Genomic DNA, 23,468 nt, shown 5'->3' on the forward strand with positions numbered 1-23,468 from the left:
CCAGCTAGGTAGCCTCCTACCTGCCGACATGATCGTACAACTCACAGACCTGCGTTGATACCCCTTCCCCCCCCCCCCTTACTCCATCCTTATCTATAATTTTAGTCTGGTTCTCTTTCTCTCTCTTTTTTCCCCTCACCATAATTTCCCCCAGACCTACCTTTCTTTCTCTTTTATTTCCCATAATTCTCCACCTTTCCCCTAGCCCATTTCCCTTCAGCCTATCACTTCCCAGCTCTCTACTTCATCCCTCCTCACACTTCTTATCCCCCCTCGACCATCCCATGTTACTTCACTCCTGATGAAGGGTTTCAGCCCAAAACGTCGTCACTACCTCCTCCCATAGATACCGTCTGGCCTGCTGAATTCTGCCAGCATTTTGTGTTTTTATTTATTTCCAGCATCTACAGATTCACTCGTGTTGCCAGAGGAATTGTTTATAAGAATGATTTCTCATGATTATAAGAAAACACAATTCAAACAAAAAGAAGTAATCCATTCCATAATGCAGGAGTGTTTATCACCTGAGCATGAAAAGTCTGTGAAATTCATGAAAATGTCTGTATTGGTGAGTTTTTATTAGTCATATTGTAGGTTTTCATAAAATGGCAGAGGCATTTTAAGTTTAAGGAAAACTATAACAACTTCTTTATTGTCCTCCAGACACAGAACATAAAATGCGGTTAAGAAAAAATCTTCATCCAATTACATCAGCCCAACCTCTTAAAGTGAACCCCAACTCAATATCGTTGGTGTTTGTGAATTCTGCCTGTTTCCACCCATTGCATTACCCTGCGGTATCAGAATCAGATACTGTATTTGTTATCACTGACGTCATTCATGACATTTGTTGCTTCGTGGTAGCAGTGCAGTGCAGAATAATAAATTACTGTAACTTACAATAAAATATAAATAAATTAGTAGCGAAAAAGAAAAAATAGTGAATTTGTGTTCATATGTGCAGGGACCATTCAGAAATCTGAATGCAGAGGGGAAGAAACTCTTACTAAAACCTTGAGTGTGCATCTTCAGGCTCCTGAGCTTTCTCCCTGATAATAATAATGAGAAGGCATGTCCTGGATGGTGAGGGATCCTCATGATTGATGCTGCCTTCCTGAGGCGCCAGCTTTTGAAGATGGGAGGTGAGGATTGTGTCTGTGATGGAGCTGGCTGAATCTACAACCTTCTGAAGCCTCTTATGATCATGTGCATTGATGCCTTCAAACCAGTCAAGGATGTTGCTGGGTCTGGAGGACCTGAGTTATAAGTGAACCCTCCACCCCAGATTTCCTTGGTTTGGTAGGGAATACACACTTAGGTCCCACCAAACCCATGAAAATGAAACGGCTCTCCCACCCCAGACCCTGGTTTGTGTGAATGCTACCCTGTTTTACTACCCTGTAATTTACTACCCTGTTACAAAGCTGTTCCAATAAGAGACAGCACACTACATACGATTAAAGGAATTATATTTATGAATCGTAATTTAGTTAAAGGGTTAGTAAAGAAAAGAAAAAAAAAACAAAAAGGGCCCATTATAATTAAATAGTCAAATGTGCACAAGTTGGAGCTCAACTCTTCCCCAAAAGTAATATCCACCGATCCTCAGTTGATCTCGGTACCTTGCTCTGTCGAATCATGGTCCCCACTGGATCAAATCCTACAACCGGTTTTCTCCAGCATCCTCCCTCTTCCCCTCCCATGAATGAAGGACCAAACTCTCACCAGTGTCAGGCACACAACACAAAAACCCACTCTCTTGATTAGATGGCTCACATTCCAAAGTATCCATTATCTCTAACTATAACCCAAACACTGCTTCTACAGAAAGACCATTACATTAGCAGTGAAACCCTTTCCCAGTGCGTTACATAAGGAAAGATTGAATAGGTTAGAACTTTATTCCTTGGAATGTAAAGATTGAAGAGAGATTTGATGGAGGTGAACAAAATTATGAGGGGTATAGATAGGGTAAAGGCAAGCAGGCTTTTTCCACTGAGGTTATGTGGTACATGGATAGTAGGGGATAGAGGGCTCTGGTTCTGGTACAGGTTGATGGGAGTAGGCAGTTTAAATGGCCAGCACAGACCAAATGGGCCAAATGGACTGTTTCTGTGCTGTACTTCTCTATGACTCTGTTGCTCTACAAATTACTACATGTACTGCAATACTGCAGTAAAAATAGATGTGGTCTGTACATACTGGCTGTGTAGTGAAAAGGCACCACAGCACCTCCTTCATCTCAGATGGATGAAGAGGTTTAATATGGTCCCCCAAATTCTAAGAACTTTATATAGGGGCATGATTGAGAGCATCCTGACTGGCTGCATCACTGCCTGGTATGGGAACTGTACTTCCCTCAATCACAGGACTCTGCAGAGAGCGGTGCAGACAGCCCAACGCATCTGTGGATGTGAACTTCCCACTATTCCCACATTTACAAAGATAGGTGTGCAAAAGGCCTGAAGGATCATTGGAGACCTGAGTCACCCCAACCACAAACTGTTCCAGCTGCTACCAACCGGGGCCAATAGGCTCTAGGACAGCTGCTTCCACCGGACCATCAGATTGCTTAATTCATGCTGATGCAACTGTATTTCTATGTTATCTTGACTATCTTGTTGTACTACTATAATTGCACATTTAGATGGAGAAGTAACATAAAGATTTTTAATCCTCATATATATGAAGGATGTAAGTAATAAAGTGAATTCAATTCAATAATACTAGAGGGGGGAAGAAGAAATGAATTCAGATAAATAGATGTTAATTCTGATGAACAGACTTTAGTGCTGAAGAGATCATTCTCAGTAAAGTGCTTTGTTCGGTTGCAATGATCAGAATCTGGAAGACTTAGCAGATTAACATTAACCCTCAGAAGGTTAAATAATGAAATCTGAAGGACTTTTCATAGCTGAACACAATTCCTGTAAGTTAAATGATTGGCTTTTCGGACAATGAATCTATTTAAACTCAGTTCTGGCTTTCTCTCACTGTGACGAAACATTCCTTACCATTTTAATTAAAATGTGTGCAAGGTACCATGTGTTTTAAAATTGATCAACTCAGGTCCCTTGGCATCTGTAAAAACTTGTTGTGCGTGAGTCTACCAGAGGCCATAATGTAACCCAATCTCAAGGGCCTCATTAAGCAATCGTATTGTGTTCATGTCAACATTAGTTTTGATGACAATTTCTGAACATTCCAATTTTGTGCAGCATTTTTAGAACAACTGCAAGGACTGAAATGTGTTCCAGGAATTGGAAATGCGATTCAAAACATCTATAGGAAGAAGTTCTGAAGAAGTGTGAAAAGGTGATATTCTTATCTTTCTGGGCTGAGTGTGGCAAAGATGTTTAAGTTTGGTTGCCTAAATTGAAGTCAAAGCAAATGAGTTCTATCATTATAGTGAAATGATCAAACATTCTACATATGCAATTATTGGTGGAATTTCTTTAGCCAGGGAGTTAGACTTCGTTGTGACAGTTGGCTGATGAGACCCAAGTTGTTGGGCACATTTAAGACAAATGTTGATAGGATTAGTCAGGGCATGAAAGGTTACGGGGAGTAGGTAGGGGATTAGGGCAGAGAGGGAAATGAATCAGCCATGATGAAAATGAAGAGCAGACTCTATAGGCCCAATTGCCAAATCCTGCTCCATAAGATCTTATGTTTGTATGGTCACTATCAAGGATAGTTTCAAGAGGCAGTGTCTCAAGAAGGCAGCAGCCATTAGTAAGGACTCTCACCATCTTTGACGTGCACTCTTCTCATTACTACTGTCAGGGAGGAGGTACAAGAAGAGCTTGAAGACCCAAACTCTCTGTATTCAGATTTCAGAACCCAAATCTAGCCGTACGAATCTCCATGCCTCTGAACCTTCTCCTGGAGGGAAGTGGGACAAAAGGTGTGTTGGCTGGGTGGGTCTTGTCCTTGATTATCCTGGCAGCATTGCTCCAACAGCTTGCGGTTGACTCAGTGGTGAGGAAGGCAAATTCAATGTTAGCATTTATTTCAAGAGGACTAGAATATAAAAGCAGTGATGTAATGTCAAAACTTTAGAAAGCACTGAAGGGGTCTCACTTGGAGTATTGTGAGAAGGTTTGGGTCCGTTTTCATAGAAATGATGTACTGAAACTGGAGAGGGTTCAAAGGAGATTCACAAAAATTATTCCAGGATTGAATGGCTTGTCATATGAAGAGCGGTTGATGATTCCTGGCCTGTATTCACAGGAGTTCAGAGGAATGAGGGGTGACATAATTGATGCTTATTGAATGGTGAATGGACTTGATGGAATGGATCTGGAGAGCATGTTTCCAATGGTGGAAACGTCTAAGACTGGGGACACAGCCTCAGAATAGAGGGGCAACCTTGTGGAACAGAGTTGAAGAGGAATTACTTCAGCTAGCAAGTAATGAGTCTATGGAATTCTTTGCCATAGGGAGCTCTGGAAGCCAAGTCTTCATGTACACTTAAGGCAGAGGTTGATAGATTCTTGATTGGTCAGGGCATGAAGGGATATGGAAGGAAGATAGGAGATTGGGGAGAAGAGGAAATTTGGATTGGCCGTGATGAAATACTGGAACAAGTTCAATGGGCTAAATGGCATAATTCTGCTCCTGTATCTTATTATCTTATGATCTTATTAAGTAAAGTTTGGATAAGTGCATAGTTGGGAGAGATATGTAGGGTAATGTTCCAGGTGTGGGTCCATGGCACTAGGCAGAATAATAGTTTGGGATGGGCTAGCCAGGACTTTTGCTACCAAACCTGATTCTGATTCTGATTTTGATACTGATTTGAAATGTCAATCACCAGACTATCACTATAACATGTAAATTTGTTGAAGCAAACCCTGCCTGGACTTAACCAGCTGTGTTCTGATTGGTTCAGAATCAAGGTTAGACCGTGTCATATTCACAATTGTCTCAAACCGATTTCTTATACCTATAGCCTATCATACAGCATACATTTCTCCACACCAGGAGCTGAAGAGTTCCATGTTGGACACAGAGGTGTTCGCTAAACAGGACCTGGCAATTGAAACCTTCTTACTTGGCTTGAAAATAAACTTGGAGAAACAGTATCACATCTGACTGAAGATGAGTCACTTGAATGAAGCACAACTATCAGTAAGATAATTAATGCAGCATGACTGCAAACTCAATGCTGGGTGCAGCAATGCAGGAATGAAAAGAGGAATCACAAATGTGCATGCACAAAATGTGTGGCACTTGAATAACACAGTGGTAACAGATTTCCACACGACAACACTTACATGCTCCCTGTGCTTTTTCAAGGACAATGCAAGTTACAGTGTGTCTGTGCAGGGAGTGGAATGTGTTCCACAAGACCATAAAAGGCAGAGTCATAGTGTGATAGAAAAGTAAGGCACTGAAAAATGCCTTTCAGCCCATCTAGTCCATGCTGAAGGCAGACACTCAGCGATTCAGGAACAGCTTCTTCCCCTCTGCCATCTAATTCCTAAATGGACATTGAATCTTTGGACACTACCTCACTTTTTTTTAATATACAGCATTTCTATTTTTGCACTTAAAAAAAAATCTATTCAATATACATATACTGTAATTGATTAACTTGTTTATTTATTATCATTATTACTTAATTTTATATATATATTTTTTTCTCTCTTTGCTAGATTGTGTATTGCATTGAACTGCGGCTGCTAAGTTAACAAATTTCACGTCATATGCCGGTGATAATAAACCTGATTCTGATTCTGATTCTGAAACCATTTAAACTGCCACTTAAACTACCATCGACCTGCACCAGGACCATACCCCCATACCCCTATCATCCATATCAAAACTTCTCTTAAAATTGCATACACTATTTGTGCTGGCAGCTCACTTCACACTCTCACAACCCTCTGAGTGAAGAGGTTTCCCCTCATGTTCCACTGAAACTTTTCACCTTTCTCCCTTAACCTATGTCTTCTGGTTGTAGTCCCACATAACCCTTGTGGAAAAATGCCTGCTTGCATTTACCGTATCTCTACCCTTCATAATTTTCTATCACTCTGTCAAATCTTTTTTTCAATTTTCTCTGTACCAAGGAATAAAGTCTTAACCTATTCAATGTTTCCTTTTAATCAGGGACGTCACGTGGTGACGTAGGATCGAGACGTGGAAGTCCAGCTCTCCCATAAAAACTAGTTAAATAAAGTTTAAGTGAAGAAGAGTTAATAAATACTTTCAAAAAATTACTTATAAGCAACTCGGGACTATTTTTAGATATGTCTCCTAAACAGAAACAGAAGAGAACTACTACTTTGAAGACAGCACGAGTTGGCAAAGAAAGAGGGCCGACCATTACAATGGAACCTCATACTCAAGTTGGATCTTTTCTTGGCGAAGTACACGTCACCTCCGGTGGTGCAGAACAAGAAACTGCGGCAACGTCAACAGTCTCTAAGAAGAAACAGCAGGAACTGCACATGCATGAAGAAGCGGGCATGCGCAAACAGGTGCAAACAAAACTACAAGTTCCAGCTACGACTGAAAGTGAAAGTGGAATGGAAGTAGAATCAGACACTCTGGACAACACAGATGAGGATAAAGAGGAAGAAGAAGAAGAACAGGAAGAAATTAAAAGTGGAGAACTTTCTGGAGACATAAGAAAAGCCCTGATACAAATAATGCATGAATTAAAAGCATTAAAAGTAATAAAAACAGATATTAAAAATATGAAGATTACGCTTGATAAGGTAGTGGAATAACAGAAGAAAACGGATAAGAAATTTAAAAAGTTGGAAGGAAAAACGGGAGACACCACTGAAAGAGTAGACAAGATGGAAGATAATATCCTTGCCTGGACATCAGAAAGAAAACGGTTGTTGGAAAAAGTCGATGTGCTTGAAAATTTTAACCCAGTGAAAAAAGTTTTGTGGGAAAGAGGCTATAAATTTATACTGCGCTACCCAGCAACACTGATAATCTTTTTGGATGATGAAGAACGAAGAATTTTTACTGATCATTAGAAAGTGGAAGAGTTTGTACAAGAACTTCCAAATATTCCCTGGACGCAGTAAAGAATTTATGGAAGTGAAATGGATTAAAGATGAAGACTGAGATAGGGTTTGGATTTGATGGATATTTAAGAGTAGAAGAATATACAAATATACTCTAATTATATGATAGAAGGGGAGAAAGATTAAAAAATTGAGGAATATTAAGTGGGAGTAGGGATATTAATTTTTTCCCTTCACTTACATATATCTTTTTTTTTTGTTACAGGGGAGCTGGGGGAGCTTCTGATCGATTGCTGTGGGATTCACGTGTGTAATCATGGCAATAGTTCTGACCTGTAAAACGGAGGGGGTAATGTTGTGTTTCTATTCATTCACAACATTAATAGGGGAGTATTTTGTTATCTTTTTCTTTACTATCTAACTTTCTTCTATTTTTCTTTTTTTGTCTGGATGACTGGGGGGGAGACATATAGCAACATGGAGAATTTTAAAGAGATTCCCCAAGGTACTATGAAAGCTAAGATATTATGTATTATTAAAGACTGGAGTAACTTTGTTAAAAATAATAACTAATTTACTGAATTTTTTAAGTTATAATGTTAATGGGCTTAATGGACCAGTGAAAAGAAAATGAATTTTAACATATATTTAGAAAATTAAAGTAGATATAGCCTTTTTGCAGGAAACACATTTAACAGAGATAGAACATCAGAAATTAAAGAGAGATTGGGTTGGAAGTGTTATTGCAGCTTCATTTAATTCAAAGGCTAGGGGAGTTGCAATTTTGGTTAATAAAACCTTACCAATTAAAATACAAAATGTACTAATTGATTGTGGGGAGATATGTGCATATACATTGTCAAATATTTTTGCAGTTATGGACTCTTATGAATATTTACATACCAAATGAAAATGATGCAAAATTCATACAAGAAGCTTTTTTAAATTTGGCTGATGCACATGATAAAATATTAATAGATGGAGACTTTAACTTTTGTCTAGACCTAGTTCTAGATAGGTCAATTAAGGTTGTTACAAAATCAAAAGTAGTAAAATCAGAGTGTGTCAGGAGGGGAAAGAATGTATGGAGATAAGCGTAAAGTTGTACAAAAGGAAAAGGTAGGAAATAAGTGTCAAACATATTTGAAAGTCTTTTATTTGAATGCACGTAGTATTAGGAATAAAATTGATGAGTTGACGGTTCAAATAATTACGTATGGTTATGATATTGTGGCAATTACAGAAACATGGCTGCAGGGTGACCAGGGCTGGGAATTAAACATACAAGGGTATTCGACAATTAGGAGAGACAGGCAAGCAGGAAAAGGAAGTGGGGTGGCTATGTTAATAAAGCAAGAAATCACTGCAATAAAGCAAAATGATATTGGCTCAAAGGATCAGGATAACAAAACAATTTGAGTAGAAATAAGAAATAGTAAAGGGAAAAAAGCAGTGGTGGGAGTAGTCTATAGGCCTCCAAACAGCTGTAACTCAGTTGGTTGGAGCATAAATCAGGAAATAGTTGGGGCTTGTAATAAGGGAACAGCTATAATTCTGGGGGATTTTAACGTTCATATTGACTGGACTAATCAAGTCGGACATGGCAGCCTTGAAGAAGAGTCTATTGAGTGTATTCGAGATGGGTTCCTTGAACAATACATTACTGAGCAGACAAGGGGGCAAGCAGTCTTAGATCTGGTCCTGTGTAATGAGACAGGACTAATAAAAAATGTCCTAGTAAAGGATCCCCTTGGAATGAGTGACCATAACATGGTCGAATTCCATATTCAATTAGAGGATGAGAGGGTTGGATCTCAAACAAGCGTACTGAGCTTAAATAAAGGAGACTATGATGGTATGAGAGCGGAATTGCTTAAGATGGATTGGGAAAATAGATCAAAGGATAGATCGGTACTTGATCAGTGGTGTATATTTAAAGAGTTATTTTACAACTATCAAGAAAAATATATTCCACTGAAGAAAAAAGGGTGTAAAAGAAAAAAAATAGTTATCCGTGGCTAAGTGAAGAAATAAAGCAAAGTATACAACTAAAAAGAAAGTTATATAAGGTAGCTAAATCTAGTGGGAAGATTGAAGATCGAGAAGCTTTTAAAGATCGGCAGCAAATAACAAAAAGATTGATTAAGAAGGGGAAGATAGATTATGAAAGTAAATTGGTGAAAAACATAAAAGCAGATAGTAAGAGTTTTTATAGTTACATAAAAAGAGAAAAGGTGGCTAAAGTAAATGTTGGTCCCCTAGAAGATGAGACCGGGAAATTAATGGTAGTGAACATGGAGATGGCGGAAACGCTGAACAAATATTTTGTATCAGTTTTTACAGTAGAAAACACTCAAAATATCCCAACACTGGATAAACAGGGGGCTCTAGGGGGAGAGAAGCTAACTACGATTCAAATCACCAAGGAAATGGTACTTGATAAATTAATGGGACTGAAGGTGGATAAAACCCCTGGACTGGATGGCTTGCATCCTAGGGTCTTAAGGGAAGTGGCGGTCGGGATTGTGGATGCATTAGTGATAATTTTTCAAAATGTGCTGGACTTTGCAATGGTCCCGGCAGATTGGAAAAATGCTAATGTAACTCCTTTATTTAAAAAAGGCAATAGACAGAAAGCTGGGAATTATAGGCCAGTTAGCCTAACATCTGTGGTTGGCAAAATGTTGGAATCGATAATTAAGGAAACAGTTACAGGGCATTTGGATAAACATAGCTTAATAGGACAAAGTCAGCATGGCTTTACAAAAGGGAAGTCATGTTTGACAAATTTGTTGGAGTTATTTCAGGATGTAACATATAGGGTAGATAAAGGGGAACCAGTGGATGTGGTGTATTTGGACTTCCAAAAGGCATTTGACAATGTGCCACACCAAAGATTATTAGTTAAAGTAAAAAATCATGGGATTGGGGATAATATTCTGGCATGGGAGGAGGATTGGCTTTCTAACAGAAAACAGAGAGTTGGGATAAATGGTTTATTCTCAGACTGGCAATTGGCGACTAGTGGTGTTCCGCAGGGGTCGGTGTTGGGACCCCAACTCTTTACAATCTATATTAATGATTTGGAGAAAGGGACTAAGTGCAATGTATCGAAGTTTGCTGATGACACAAAGATGGGAGGGAGTGTAATGAGTGTGGAGGACATTGAAACTCTGCAGGGGGACATAGATAGGCTGAGTGATTGGGCAGGCATTTGGCAGATGAAATATAATACTGACAAGTGTGAGGTCTTGCACTTTGGCAGGAAAAATAATAGAGCAAGTTATTATCTAAATGGAGAGAAACTGGAAAGTGCTTCTGTGCAAAGGGATCTGGGGGTCCTGGTGCAGGAAACACAAAAAGTTAGTATGTAAGTGCAGCAGGTGGTCAAGAAGGCCAATGGAATGCTGGCTTTTATTGCTAGGGGGATGGAATATAAGAACAGGGAGGTCTTACTGCAGTTGTACCGGGGTATTGGTGAGACGACACCTGGAGTACTGCATGCAGTTCTGGTGCCCATATTTAAGAAAGGACATACTGGCTCTCGAGGCAGTGCAGAGAAGGTTCACTAGGTTAATTCTGGGGATGGGTGGGTTGATGTATCATGAGAGGTTGAGTAGATTGGGACTCTACTCATTGGAGTTCCGAAGAATGAGAGGTGATCTTATTGAAACATATAAGATTGTGAAGCGGCTTGATCGGGTGGATGCGGGGAGAATGTTCCCAATGATGGGTGAAACTAGGACTAGGGGGCATAATCTTAAAATAAGGGGATGCTGTTCTAGGACTGAGATGAGGAGAAATTTCTTTACTCAGAGGGTAGTGGGGCTGTGGAATTTATATGGTAGTAATAGATCAATTAGAAAAAGAGATTACAAAATTAGAAAAAGAATCTCAAAGATATACGACAGAAGAAAAATGAAGACAACTTGTCAATAAGAAGTTACAAGTAAATCCGGAGATTTAACAAACAGAAATAGCAATTATGAGAACTAAACAGAGATATTATGAATTAGGTGCAAGATCACATAAAATTCTTGCTTGGCAGTTGAAAACAGAGCAGGCTTCCAAAACAATAAATGCAATTAGAACAAGTGCAAATAAAATTACTTTTAAACCTTTAGAAATTAATGAAACCTTTAAAATCTTTTATTCTGAATTATATCAATTGGAATCACAAAATGAGGTTGTTGAGATAGAAAGATTTTTTATCACAAATAACTCTTCCAAAATTGAATTCGGAAGAACAGAAAGGATTAGATATGCAATTTACATTAAAAGAGGTTGAAGAAGCTCTAGGATCACTCCAGAGTAATAAATCTCCAGGAGAAGACGGCTTCCCACCTGAATTTTATAAAAAAATTAAAGATTTATTAATCCCTCCCTTTATGGAGTTAATATATCAAGTGGAAAGAACACATAAACTTCCAGAATCTATTTCGACAGAGATCTTAACAGTATTGCCAAAAAAAGATAGAGAACCTTTACAACCAACATCATATAGGCCTATTTCTTTGTTGAACATGGATTATAAAATAATAGCAAAAATTTTATCTAGTAGATTATCTAAATATTTACCAAAATTAATACATATGGATCAAGCAGGCTTTATTAAAAATAGACAATCGGCAGACAATGTAACTCAGTTACCTAGCATAATTCATTTGGCACAAAAGAGGGAGGAAATGAGTATACAGTTGCTTTGGATGCAGAAAAAGCATTTGATAGATTGGAATGGGACCTTCTTTTAAGGTATTGGAGAAATATTGGTGAGGAAAATCTTTAATAAACTGGATTAAAACCTTAAATACTAGTCCCAAAGCTAAAATAGTGACAAATAGCCAAATTTCAACATCATTCCAGTTAACAAGGTCTACTAGACAAGGCTGTCCATTATCACCTGCCCTATTTGTATTGGCGATAGAACCATTAGCTGAATTAATTAGAACCGATTCAGATATTATGGGCCTTAGAGTTAACCAGGAGGAATATAAGATTAATCTATTTGCTGATGATATTTTGATTTATCTAATAAATCCATTGCACTTGTTGCATAAATTATCTTTTAGATTGGAAGAATATGGGAAAATATCAGGGTATAAAGTAAACTGGGATAAAAGTGAAATTTTACCCCTTACTAAAGGAGATTATAGTCAATGTTGATTAGTAACTCAATTTAGATGGCCAATAAATGGTATAAAATATTTAGGCATAAGAGTTGATAACAACATAAAGAATTTATATAAATTAAATTATTTGCCATTATTGAAAAAATTCAAGAAGATCTTGATAAGTGGATGATGTTGCCAATAATATTAGTAGGTAGAGTTAATGCCGTAAAAATGAATGTATTTCCTAGATTATTTCAAAAATTACCAATACAACCATCACAGAAGTTTTTTCAAGAGTTGAATAAATATGTGAGGAAGTTTCTTTGGAAAGGTAGAATGTCAAGAATATTGTTGGAAAAATTGCCATGCAAATTTGACCTAGCAGGGTTACAACTCCCAAACTTTAAGAATTATTATAAAGCAAATCAACTTAGATTTACTGCATCTTATTTTTGATGAAGATAAACCGGTATGGATTAGAATAGGGTTAGATAAGATAGGAGAAAATATACCAGAAAATTTTATGTGTAAATGGGAATCCAAATGAATACGGGAAAAGAAAGAATCTCTTATATTAAAACATTTGATTGATTTATGGAATAAGATAAATGTTGATAATGAGATAAAGAAATCTTTATGAGCAAAGAGACCCCTAATTCAAAATTGATTCATTCCTTTTACAATGGATAACCAACTTTTATATAACTGGTTTCAAAAAGGGATTAGATATGTAGGTGACTGGTTTAAAGGAGGTAAATTGATGTCGTTTGATCAACTAAAAGATAAATATCAAATATCAAATAACACTCTTTTCTGTTATTTCCAATTAAGGGCTTACTTAAGAGATAAACTAGGTCAAACAATGTTAATGCCAAAGCCTAATGAAATAGATATTTTAATTCAAAAAGGAAAAATTAAAAAATGTACTTCTTATATGTATAATTTGATTCAAAAACAGACAATTCAACAAGGAATTCATAAGTCAAGACAAAAATGGGAAACTGATTTGAATATTAAAATTGATGAAATAAGTTGGTCAAGACTATGCCTTGACAGTATGACAAATACAATAAATGTCCAGCTTAGACTAGTACAATATAATTTTTTACATCAATTATATATTACACCACAAAAATTAAATAGATTAAACCCAAACTTATCTGATCAATGTTTCCGATGTAATCAAGAAACTGGTACTTTTTTACACTCTACTTGGTCTTGTTTTAAAATTCAACCTTTTTGGATAAATTTAGCAGTTTTATTGGAACAAATTATTGGAATACAACTTCCACATAACCCAATATTATTTTTATTAGGTGATATTGAAGGGATAAAACCAAAACCTAAATTGAACAAATATCAGAAAAAATTTATAAAAATTGCATTGGCAGTAACCAAAAAGGCTATTGCAGTTACTTGGAAATAGGACCATTGGAATAATGAAATTTTTAGCTGCATTCCACTTGAAAAAATTACTTATAATTTAAGAAATGAATATGATATATTTCTGAAAATTTGGCACCCTTATTTACAAAAGATAAGATTAAATATATAGGCCCTTTGAAGATAAAGTTATTAGCCATTTGGGGAAAGAAATAAATACATATATTTTAGCTATTTTGAATTCCATGGAGCATGTGGGGATCTTCTGACATCCAGGCAATCTTTCTTTCTTTTTTCTTTCTTTTTCACTTTTTTTTTCTTTTTTTAGATAGGGATGTTAAGGGGAGAAGGGTTAAAGGGAGGGGGGAGGGTTGCTATTATACTCTAGTATTCTATTATTCTATGCAATTATCTTAAAAATTGAATAAAAACCATATTAAAAATGTTTCCTTTTAATCCAGACCCAGCAACATCATTGTACATTTTCTCCATATTCTTTGAACATAATTTATATCTTTTCTGTAATTAGGTGAATAAAACTGCGCACAATATTCCAAATTAGCCCTCAGCAAAGTCTTGCACAACTTCAACATAACATCCCATCTCCTGTACTTTGATTTACGAGTGTCAGTGTGCCAAAAGCTTTCGCTATGGCCCTATCTAACTTTGATGTCACTTTCAATGAATTATGGACCTTTATTCACAAATCCCTTTGTTCTACTACACTCCTCAGTGCCCTATCGTTCAGAGTGTGAGAACTACCTTGGTTGGTCCTTCCAAAATGCAATACCTCGCACTTGTCTGTATTAAATTTCATCTTCCATTTTCAGCCCATTTTTCCACTGCTCTAGATCCCACTACACCCCCAATCTTGGTGTCCTCGACAAATTTACTGATCTATTTAACCACATTATCATCCAGATCATTGATATAGATGACACACAACAGACCCAGCAGCACACCACTCGTCACAGGCCTCCAGTTAGAGATGCAACCATCTACTACCACTCTTCAGCATCTCCCACACAGCCAATGACTAATAGGAGCCGAATTCGGCCATTCAGCCCATCAAGCATGCCCCACCATTCCATCATAGCTAATCCTGGATCCTACTCAACCCCATACACCTGCCTTCTCACCATATTCTTTGATGCCCTGATCAAACAGGAAACTTCTGCCTTGCATATACCCACTGACTTGTCCTCCACCACTTTCTGTGACAGAGCATTCCACAGATTCACCTGGCTACAGATCTCTGGCTAAAAAAAAATTCTCCTTATCTCGCTTCTAAAAGTTCACCCCACAATTTTGAAGCTGTGTCCTCTGTTCTGGATATTATGAATTCAATCATAATATGATCACTGTCTCCTGAGGGTTCCTTTACGTTAAGCACCTTAATAATATCTGGGTTTTTACATAATACCCAATCTAAGATAGCCTTTCCCCTCAAAGTCTCAAGCACAAGCTGCTCTAAAAAGAATTCAACAAATTCCCTTTCTTGCGATCTAACACCAACCTGATTTTCCCAAACTCTTGCATATTGAAGTCCCCAATTACAATTGTGTCATTATCCTTATTCCATGCCTTTTCCAGCTCCCTATATTTGATTCCAATTATGTCTTTTTAACCCTTGCATTTTCTTAACTGCACCCACAAAGTTTTAACATTCTCTGACCCTGTATCATCTCTTTCTAAAGGTGTAATTCCATCTCTTACTAACAGAGCCACATCACCGCCAGTCTGTCCTTTCAATACAAGGTATATTATTTGATGATAAGCTCCCAACTATGACCTTCTTTCAGCCAAGACTCAGTGATGCCCACAGCATTATAACGACCATTCTCTCTAATTGCACCATGAGTTTGGCTACCATATTCCAAATTCTATAAATACCTTCAGTCCTGCATTCTTCACCCTTTTGAATTTTGCTTCTGTGGTACAGTTTAACTCTTTGGTTTGTCCTCATTTGTACTAAATCGTTTGCTTTTCCTTCCTTACATTCACATTATATGCATCATCTATTTGTAAACCTGCTGGATTATTCTCAACTCTGCCATAATTGCTCCCACCCACTGTTATATTAGTTTAAATCACTCCCAACACCTCTGATAAACCTGCCAGCAAGAATATTGGTCCCCCTTGGATTCAAGTGAAAAGTTATGAAAAAGTTATGAGGATTCAAGTTTTCTATAAAATGTGTATCCTTGGATATTAAGCTGTCAACTATGACCTTATTTCAGCCACGACTCAGTGAAGCCCACAACGTCACACCTGCCAATCTCTAACTGCACTACAAAGACATCTACCTGATTGCGTAAAACTGTGTGCATTCAGATATAACACCTTCAGTCCTGTATTCATTCCCCTTTTTATGTTTCACTTGAATTCACCCCTCTGACTGCAATTTTACTCAATCATCTGCCTGTCTTTCCTCACAGTCTCACTCCACACTGCATCAAGTTGTATACCATCTGCTTCATCTTCAGCCCTATCAGTCTGGTTCCCATCCCCCTGCCAATTTAGTTTAAACCCTCCCCAATACCTTTAGCAAAACTGCTCGCAAAGATATTTGTCCCACTCGGGTTCAGGTGTAGCCTATCCCTTTTGTACAGGTCATACTTTCCCCAGAAGAAATCCCTATGATCCAGTATTTCAATATGCAGTTATATTGGGAAAATATTTTTTTTATTTTCCCAAAATCTCAAAAGGGAGAATTTGTAGAATGCCTGTGAGATGGCTTTTTGAACACCTGTCCCCTGTTCCTGCCAAGTCATTCTATTCTTACTCTCACTGGTGTGTGACATGGGCAGCAATCCAGAGATGACTACTGTAGAGGTTCTGTTCTTCAGCTTTCTACCTAACTTTCTAAATTCTCCCTTCAGGGCATCCTCACTTTTCCTGCCTATGTCATTGGTGCCAATCTGTACCAAGGCTTCTGGCTCATTATTGCCTATTAGAATTCTGAGGTTTCAGTTTGAGACGTCCCTGACCATGGCACCTTGGAGGCAACATAACATCCAGGTGACTCTTTCATGTCCACAGAACCTTGTGTCTACTCCTCTAACTATGGAATTATCTTTCTCTACTGCAGTCCATTTCTCCCTATGGAGCCAAAGCACTAGACTTAGTGACAGAGACCCAGTCACTGCAGCTCCGTTTTCTCAATATGTTTTCTGAGGAGCTGCAGCTTGATGGACCCCTTGCAGATATGGTTATCAAGGGTTTGGAGGTCTCCCAGAATACCCACACCTCACAAAAAGAACACACAACATCCTCTGGAGGCATTCTCATTGCAGTAATAATGCATCAACAGGCACAGAATGAAGAAGATTACCAGAAACTTACTCTTCCTAGGCATCTTCTCGACAAAGCCTTTAGAGCCAAAGCCTCCCCACTCTAACACAGATCTTCCCAATAATGACCACTCCACTTACCCTATTTTATTTTTATTTGCCCTTGCTAATGAATTGTGTTTCAATTAGGCTGCCGGAAAAAGACAAAAGCTCAAGAATGCTCCTTTTTAAATCTCTTGCCCCAACATAAGTGTAGCCTCCTCTCTCAATTTGATGGGTCTGCCTGGGAAAAGGTGTGTCTCTGGTGGATTTACATATTTACTTCAGCCAATTCATGTCCAGCACCATTGGACCACATGCTCAGTGGTGATGAACTTGACAGGCTATAGGTATTCTTGATGGATAGCAAAAATGAGTCAGTCTTTCCTGTTCTTTCCAGATTGAGCTCCAAGGCTTTCCGGACAAAGAGTTTTGTTCTTGCCGGGACATGCCAGTTGAGCAATTTGCCTTACCTTTGGGTTATGCCAGCACGGTTGAACTCCCTTTTCAATTCTTCTTGTTGTTCAGCAGTATCAATGGGATAGAATACATCAACATTCAGGAATGGTAAAGACTCTAGTAAATGGTAGATACAGGCAAAGCCCTCCGCACAACTGAGTACATTTACAAAGGGCACCTGCACAAGTTCAATGTTCAAAGTAAATTTATTTTCATAGAGATTCATTTTCCTCTGGGTATTCACAGAGAGTTCAAAGAAATGGAATAGAATCAGTGAAAAGCTACACACAACAAAGATGGACAAAAGCTAATGTGCAAAAGCCAAAATAATTGTGCAAATACAAAAATGAAAATATAATAATAACTAAGTACCAAATACTGAGAGCATTAGAAGAAGAGATTTTTCAACTGACTCCATCGGTTAGTGGTGGTATCCCATTGGAGATGGTGGAAGTTATGGAGAGTTATGTGCTGGAAGTGAAGGCTGGTAGGCTGGTAGCTGAGTACAAGAGGAACCCTATTCCTGGTGATTGTTTCAGGTTAATGATTTGAAAAATTGTCTATTAGCAGCATCTTACAAAGGAATTTTCTGTTTCATAATTCACTCATTCCACTGTTGTTAACTAATCCGTGCACTACATTCTTTTAATAGCCTCACTTTTTCATGTAATCTTTCATCCCCTCTATCCCATTGTATACTTTCTCTAGTATATTCCCATTTTAACATCATAAGACTATAACACATAGGAGCAGAATTAGGTCATTTGGCTGATCAAGTCTGCTCTAGCATTCAATTATGGTTGGTCCCCTCCTCTGTCCCACTCCCTGGTCTTTTTTTCCACAGCCTTTGATGCCATATCCAGTCAAGAACGTATCAATCTCTGCCTTAAATGACCTGGCTTCCACAGCTGTCTGTAGTAATAAATTCCACAAATTCATCACCCTCTGCCTGAAGAAATTTCTCCACATCTCTGTTTTAAATGGATGGCTCTCTATCCTGAGGCTGAGCCCTCTTTTCCTAGACTCCCCGCAACATGGGAAACATTCTTTCCACATCTACTCTGTCCAGGTCTTTCAAAATTTGAAAGATTTCAATGAGATCCCCCTCAAACTTTTAAATTCCAGCGAGTACAAACCCAGAGTTATCAAACGTTCCTCCTATGATGAGCCTTTCATTCCCAGAATCATCCTTGTGAACCTCCTCTAAACCCTCTCCAAAGCCAGCACATCTTTTCTCAGATGAGGAGTCCAAAATTTTTCACAACGTGCATGGTGAGGCCTTACTAGTGCCTTATAAAGTCTCAGTATCACATCCCACTCTTGTATTCTAGGCCTCTTGAATGAATGTGAACATTGCATTTTGGTGGAAACCCACAAGATCCCAGGGAGAATATGCAAACTCTTTAAAGACAGCAACGGGAACTGAATCTGGGTCACTAGCACAGTAATAATGTTATGCTAACTGCTATGGAACAATGCCACCTTACTTTTTAACTAGAGTAGTCCAATCCAGGCAACATCCTTATTCACTACTGAGTATCTTTTCTTTTGTCAAAGAGAATTTTCCCTGTCTCATAATCCTGAACATTTAGGGAAATCTGATAGGACCATAAGACAATAAGATGTAGGAGCAGTACTTGGATATTTGGCTCATCAATCAAGTCTGCTCTGCCATTTGATCATGGCTGATTAATTTTCCCTCTCAACTCCATTCTCCTGCCTTCTCCCCATAACCATTGATGCCCTTACTAATTAAATACCTGCAGCCTTCACTTTAAATACACCCAATGCCGGACAGTTATAGGCAGACACAATGAGTACCGTGTACAATTATGGTCTCCATATTTTGTGAGGGATGTGAAGGCACTGGAGAGTGTCCAGAGAAAGGGGACGAGGCTCATTCTAGCTCTGCAGAGTATGAACTATGAAGAAAGATTGAAATAATTAATTCTGTTTATCCAAGTAGACATAGAATGAGAGGAGACATTATAGCAGTGTTCAAAATCATTAAGGGTATAAGTAAGGTGGATGAAAGATGCTACTTCAAAATTTATCCATCAACAAGGACACTAGCTCATAGGTGGAGACTAGTTATAGCGAGATTTCAGACCAACATCAGGAAGCATTTATTTACACAGAGAGTTGCGGACATACGGAACAAAGTACCTAGTTGTGTAGATGAAAGTAGTACCTTATAGACTTTCAAAACTAAACTTGATAGTTATTTCAATACACAATATGAATAGGAACTTGGCAAGCTTTGTTGGGCTAAATAGCCGGTTCTTGTTAAAACCTTTCTAATATTATAATGTTCTAAATGGAATATGGTTCAGATGGGGAGAAATGGGGTTTGTGTAGAAGGGCAAAAGAATCTTCACTGACATAGTGGATCAAAGGACACATTTCTGTCTTTGACCAGTTGACCTGTTGTTTGTGATGTTGATTGAAGAGCAACTGTCAGGTATAAAATGGGAATAATCCCCTGGCTAGTCTTTGAAATAGGTTTCAGAGATCAGTTGTAAATTTCTGGTAAGGACCTCCTTTTAGTTACTCATCTGTTTAACACATTATATATTTTTCTAGGTGGCTGAAATCTGCACTGACAGGACCCACAATAACAAAGCACCCAACATGTGGAACAGAGTGTGCAATTACAGGAGCATTTGGGAAGATTTCAGAATCATTTCTTCGCCCCACACTGGTTCAGTCATCCCAACATTCACACTTCTATAGCCCAAGAACTGTGTGCTTTGCATAGTCCTTGACATTTCAGGAAGCATAAATGAGGTAAGGTCTTTTATGATAAGGCCATTTGATGAATTGTGTTCATAGGGTAACAAGAGAGTGGCATTGTAAATGCATGCTGAAATTTATTTACTTATGCATATTTTATTCCATCTCCATCCTTTATCCTCTAACTTCAGTAGCTTTTGTATTTATGTATGTCTTTAATTTTTATAATTAGTTATTCTTTAAAATTGTCAAATGTTGTACTTTTCATTGCATGCTATGCCCTGAGGAACACAGAAGTTCAAAATTTGAAGTCCAATGTACACTTATTATCAAAGTATGTATAACTATATACAATATTGAGAGTTACAGACAATTAGCAAAATGACCATGAAATGCCCAATGAGCTGAAAGAAAAAAGTAAACAAAAAATAAGCTCTGGCCTGGGCCTCGCTGGCCCAATTCAGCCCTCACCCAGACGTTCTTATCTGGCCCAATGCGTAACTTGGTTAAACGTAGGCTTTTTCCTCACTTTGAGGCCAAGCCCCTCCACCTCAATTCAGCCTCTCCTTGAGTCTGCCTCTTCCCATCACCTCCAAGTCCACTCCAGCAATGGCCAAATATTGGCTCATTCCCTCTTTTGTGCCCTGGCCCCACTGCCTTGTTTTGGTCCATTGCCCCATGGCACTGCAAATATCCTGTACCTTCAACACTTCAACTCACTCTGCACAAATGCCAGATCAAATAGCAAATCAAACAGGTCAACTCTGAAAGGGAAGTTGCAGGCTATAGATTGCAGTGAACATTTCTGAGAAATGATCCAGGACGATCAGGGTCCAGGATGTTCCTGATTGCGTCCACAATATCCTGAAGTGGGAAGGTGAACAGCCAGAGATTGTGGTATCTCTTGGTACTAACAACATAGGTGGGAAAAGGGAGGAGGTCCTGAAAGCATACTACAGGGAGTTGGAAGGAAATTGAGAAGCAGGACCACAAAGGTAGTCATCTTGGGATTGCTGCCTGTGCCATGCGACAATGAGTATAGGAATAGAATGAGGTGGAGGATAAATGCATGGTTGAGGGATTGGAGCAGATGGCAGGGATTCAGATTTCTGGATCACTGGGACCTCTTTGGTGTCAGGCGTGACCTGTACAAAAAGGACCAGTTGCACTTGAATCCGAAGGGGACCAATATCCTGGCAGCAAAGTTTGCTAAGGCTATTGGGGAGAGTTTACACTAGAACTGCTGGTGGTGTGGGAACCAAACTGAAGAGACGTAGGGAGGGGTGGTTGACTCAAAATAGAGAAAACTTGGAAACAGCGCAAGAAGGAGGATAGGCAGGTGATAGGGAAGGGAGACGCTCAGACCGATGGTTTGAGATGTGACTATTTAATTCAAGAAGTATCATGAACCAAGCAGATGAGCTTAGAGTGTGGATCAGTACTAGGAACTATGATGTTGTGGCCACTACAGAGACTTGAATGGCTCAGGGACAAGAACGGTTTCTTAGAGTGCCTGGCTTTATATGTTTCAGAAAGGCCAGGGAGGGAGGCAAAAGAGGTGAGGGCATAGCACTGCTGATCAGAGATAGTGTCACAGCTGCAGAAAAGGAGGAAATCACAGAGGGAGTGTCTACTGAGTCTCTGAGGGTGGAAATTAGAAACAGAAGGGGTCAATAACTTGACTGGGTGTTATGTTTGCTGCCAGCAGGTCACCAGCACCATCTGAAACTAAAGTCACTATAGCCCCTGAGCACATTTCTAATAGATGTAAATGTATGTGGTAAATAATGTTCAGCCTTGACCCTTAATCCCTGACAAGAGACCTCAGTGTGGAAGCTCTACAGTTTCTTGTTTATAACATTTCTCTTTCATTTACTGTATGTGTGTAGATATGTGGTTCATATGTCTGTAAAATCCTTAAGTAAGTTTAACATTCCGGTTGGATTAAGAGACAACATTCACTCAGTGATGGGGTGATTTTGTGTCTGACGTGTGTAAAGTGATCAGTCAGGCACCTTTATCACCTTATTACCTAAGTCTCCTGCCCTTAATTTCTTTAATGATTAATATCACTCAGATAGAGCACAGAATGTAGGACCATCCCTTGGACCCAAACAGTCAGTGATGCTTTATAATCCAATGGGTAGGCAATGGTTGATTAGAGTTGTGGATATGAAGACAATCTAATTTTTATTTAACTTAGTCATGAATAATCCAGAGACTCAAAACAATTAGATAGTTAGGACAGTGTGGCCATCTTTACTATGGTGAGGACATTTATTTAGACATTGCAAATAGCTAAACAGGTGAATATACCCAACCTCATCCCTCAAATGGAAGCTGGGATGCTTGGATAAAATGGATAGCTTTCTGTGTCGGCTTTTCAGCCCTTCAAAATGTAATGGTGCAGAAATCACCAAGTGCTGTCAGCAGGTCAATGTACAGGTTTTGGTGAACACTAGGATTCAGTGAGGAGGGTGAGTTACAATGAGCAAAGTCAAGGCAAGATTTTACCTTCATCCTCAATTCTGCTAGTTCACTGCAAGTGAAGTGATGGCAGTCAGTGGAGTGGTATGTTCTCCTGTGAGGCGTGGGAGATCAGGGAATTGTCAGGTGACAATGAAGACAATTACTGCAACAAATATTACCATCTGTAGCTCTTCTCAGACTGTATGGATGGTTGGAGCAGCAGTTGGATCAATGAGGAGAGTTCAGGAGGCAAGATTGTTATAGATAGCTTTTTAGGAAGGTGGTCAAACCAAATGTTCAACTCGAGTTTGTGCTGGATATTCACCTTCCATGGCCCAAGGGCTTATTTATAACCCCAGTTTACTAGCACTGCAACATGACACTTCTAAACGTTAAACTTGTGTTCACTAAGTTAAACTTCTAACAAATATTCTTTGTTCATTCTCTTGCCATAAATAAGAGAACATCCAGGTTCGTGTTGGAGAATCAATATGGTCCATGTTGGCTGAAGTCTGGAAATCTTGTATGGGTTAGAAATCCTCTATCAGTTTTAAGTCTACGTCAAGAATTATTCATCTAAAGTAAACATTTATCACTAAGAATAATAAACTATTGAAAACTACTTTGTTTGCTGGAAGTATCTCCTTAGTCTGGAGGAGGGACGCACTGCTCAAATAGTGATAATTGACAGCTAGATCTCAACTTGGAGACTAAACATTGAAGTAATCTAGTCCTTGAAGTGTAGGCTAAGACAGTGGGAGAAGATGCTCAAAGATACCTATATTAGATAGGGCTTGAAGTATTCTCCTACGTTTAGAATTTGCGGATGGTGGACTGATATCATCATAAGATATAAGTGACTACCAAACAGGTGGACAGGGAGAATAGAATTCACCTCTGGTTGTTCCCCCCTCAGACAAGTATACCATTTTGGATGCATTTGAGGGTAATGACAGCCATGGCCAAACTTGATTGCGAATGTTGTCAGA

The sequence above is a fragment of the Hypanus sabinus genome, chromosome 11 (genome assembly GCF_030144855.1).
Source record: "Hypanus sabinus isolate sHypSab1 chromosome 11, sHypSab1.hap1, whole genome shotgun sequence".
Classification (NCBI taxonomy): Eukaryota; Metazoa; Chordata; class Chondrichthyes; order Myliobatiformes; family Dasyatidae; genus Hypanus; species Hypanus sabinus.